At 50.2% G+C, this 3477-nt stretch overlaps 1 pseudogene; it reads left to right on the top strand.

Moving 5' to 3' along the window:
* The first annotated feature begins 1841 nt into the window (after positions 1–1841).
* On the top strand, positions 1842–3090 carry LOC116468496 (actin, cytoplasmic 1-like; annotated as a pseudogene).
* The last annotated feature ends 387 nt before the right edge of the window (positions 3091–3477 follow it).

Below are 3477 nucleotides of genomic sequence, written 5' to 3'. Positions count from 1 at the left end.
TAAGCAATGGTTGCTGTGAGAAAGCCCATGAGGCAGTAGGGGGTGGGGAACTAATCTCTTTCTTTACACCTTGGGGAAGCAGACCTTCAATAGGCTCAGTCACCAGGTACTTTGTCACATGCATGGTCATTGGTTAGGAAGATTCAGTTAATCAGGGCATTTTGCCTGAGAAATTTGCTTTAACAATTAATAGCTAGGAACAAAACACAAAGGTACTTTTTCCCATCGTTTGATATATTTTTCAACATAGTATTTCTTACTATTTTTTGAGAGCTTCTGAATACAACCCATATTTCATCTTCAGGGATAAAAATCCTCACATCTTCTTGCCTTTTCCTTAATTTATAATTATTACTGAAAATAATAGAAAAGCATTAGCAACCCGGCCGGGCACGGTGGCTCACGCCTGTAATCCCAGCACTTTGGGAGGCCGAGGCGGGCAGATCATGAGGTCGAGAGATCGAGACCATTCTGGCCAACATGGTGAAACACCATCTCTACTAAAAATACAAAAATTAGCTGGGTGTGGTGGTGCATGCCTGTAGTCCCAGCTACTCAGGAGGCTGAGGCAGGAGAATCGCTTGAACGTGGGAGGCGGAGGTTGCAGTGAGCCAAGATTGCGCCACTGCACTCCAGCCTGGAGACAGAGCAAGACTCTGTCTCAAAAAAAAAAAAAAAAGAAAACCATTAGCAACCATGTTGTATGTTTACACAGACTTTAATTACTAATCAATAGTTCTTTACTCTCTTTGGTAAAGAAAAATACCTTTCCCAGCTGGGTGCAGTGGCTCATGCCTGTAATCCCAGCACTTTGGTAGGTCGAGGCGGGTGGATCACCTGAGGTCAGGAGTTTGAAACCAGCCTGGCTAACATGGTGAAACCCCATCTCTACTAAAAATACAAAATTAGCCGGGCATGGTGGCAGATGCCTGTAATCCCAGCTACTCAGGAGGCTGAGGCAGGAGAATCCCTTGAACCTGGGAGGCAGAGGTTGCAGTGAGCCAGAGGTTGCAGTGAGCCGAGATCGTGCCACTGCACTCCAGCCTGGTCAACAAGAGCGAAACTCCATCTCAAAAAAGAAAAAAAGGAAAAAAAAAAAAGAAAATACCTTTCCCAATCAACCAGTGTCCTTGTTGATGATGATTTCAATCTCCATGGCATTGTTTACTCCCCTTTGGTGGCCAGAGGAGAAGCCATTTTCAGAGGACGGATAGATTCTAGGCATGGCAATCACCTGGTCCCCTGGGCTTCCCAGCTGGCAGGGCTGGCATTTGGGAAGATGGGGAATGATGCAATCCACAGGGGCAGGCTGAGAAGGTGGCCGGGCAGAGCATCTGATCCCAGCGTCTGACACCAGTGGCCCATTCCCTCCACCTTCGCCGGGGCAAAGCCCACTTGTGCCTCGTGCATTTGCCTCTTGGTTCCTAGTCCTCTCTGAGAATCACTAAGGCACTGCTGAGCTGAGGAATCTCTGCACAGGATGTCATGGGAGCCATTCAACCTGCAGAGGATAAAATGCAGATAGAGGAAGGTGGTCTCCGAGTTGGAAGAGAAGGCGCTGAGGCCTCCAGGTGCAGGTTTTGAAGAAAGGCAGTATATTAATATTTCATGCCATGCCACACAAAGGGTCTGCTGACCCGGGTAGATTGAAGTCTTGTGACTGCCTGGTAGGCTCTACTACCTATCTCATAAACAGAAGGTGCTAAACAGAGGCGCAGAACCTGGCTGAATTGTTGCTACCAGCTAAAATGGGTTCTAGACCGCCGAGATCGCATCTGCCTGGCAAGCACAGAGCCTCGTCCCTTGCCACTCCGCCGCCCGTCCACACCTGCCACCAGCTCACCATGGATGATGATACCATCGCCCTCGTCATCGACAATGATGGCTCTGGCATGTGCAAGGCTGGCTTCGCAGGCAACGATGCTCTCCAGGCCGTCTTCCTCTCCATCATGGGGCACCCCAGGCACGAGGGCGTGATGGTGGGCATGGGTCAGAAGGACTCCTACGTGGGCGACAAGGGCCCAGAGCAAGAGAGGCATTCTGATCCTGAAGTACCGCATCGAGCATGGCATCGTCACCAACTGGGAGGACATGGAGGAGATTTGGCTCCACACCTTCTACAATGAGCTGCATGTGGCTCCTGAGGAGCACCCCCTGCTGCTGACCGAGGCCTCCCTGAAACCCAAGGCCAACTACGAGAAGGTAAACGAGATCATGTTTGAGACCTTCAACACCCCAGCCATGTACGTGGCCATCCAGGCCTTGCTGTCCCTGTGAGCCTCTGGCCGTACCACTGGCATCATGATGGACTCTGGTGATGGGGTCACCCACACTGTGCCCATCTACGAGGGGTATGCCCTCCCCCACACCATCCTGCATCTGGACCTGGCTGGCCCAGACCTGACTGACCACCTCATGAAGATCCTCACCGAGCACGGCTACAGCTTCACCACCACGGCCAAGCGGGAAATCGTGCATGACATCAAGGAGAAGCTGTGCTATGCCGCCCTGGACTTTGAGCAGGAGATGGCCATGGCGGCCTCCAACCCCCTGCTGGAGAAGAGCTAGGAGCTGCCAGGTGGCCAAGTCATCTGCAACGAGCAGTTCCGCTGCCCTGAGGCACTCTTCCAGCCTTCCTTCCTGGGCATGGAATCCTGTGGCATCCACGAAACTACCTTCAACTCCATCATGAAGTGTCACATGGACATCTGCAAAGACCAGTACGTCAACACAGTGCTGTCTGGCGGCACCACCTTGCACCCTGCCATCACCGACAGGATGCAGGAGATCACCGGCCTGGCTCCAAGCACGATGAAGATCAAGATCATTGCTCCTTCCGAGCACAAATACTCCATGTGGATTGGCAGCTCCATCCTGGCCTCGCTGGCCACCTCCCAGCAGATGTGGATCAGCAAGCAGGAGTATGACGAGTCCAGCCCCTCCATCGTCCACCGCAAATGCTTCTAGGCGGACTGTTACTTAGTTGCATTACACCCTCTCTTGACAAAACCTAACTTGAGCAGAAAACAAGATGAGATTGGCATGGCTTTATTTGCTTTTCTGTTTTTTATGGTTTTTTTTTTTTTTGGCTTGACTCTGGATTTAAAAACTGGAATGGTGAAGGTGACAGCAATGGGTTGGAGCAAGCATCCCCCGAAGTTCTACAATGTGGCCGAGACTTTGATTGTACATTGTTCTTTTTTTCTTCAACTAATCATTCCAAGTATCCTGAGATGCATTGTTACAGGAAGTCTCTTGCCCTCCTAAAAGCCACTCCGCTTCTCTTTAAGGAGAATGGCCCAGTCTTCTCCCGAGTCTACACAGGAGGTGATAGCATTGCTTCATGTAAATTATGTAATGCAAAATTTTTTAAATCTTCGCCTTAATACTTTTTAATTTTGTTTTCTTTTGAATGATCAGCCTTCGTGGTGCCTCTTTTTTGTCCCCCCAACTTGAGACGTATGAAGGCTTTTGGTC

The sequence above is a fragment of the Hylobates moloch genome, unplaced genomic scaffold, assembly GCF_009828535.3.
Source record: "Hylobates moloch isolate HMO894 unplaced genomic scaffold, HMol_V3 SCAFFOLD_5, whole genome shotgun sequence".
NCBI classification, from domain to species: domain Eukaryota; kingdom Metazoa; phylum Chordata; class Mammalia; order Primates; family Hylobatidae; genus Hylobates; species Hylobates moloch.
The sequence above is the reverse complement of the archived record's forward strand: the minus strand, read 5'-3'. Positions and strand labels throughout refer to the sequence as shown.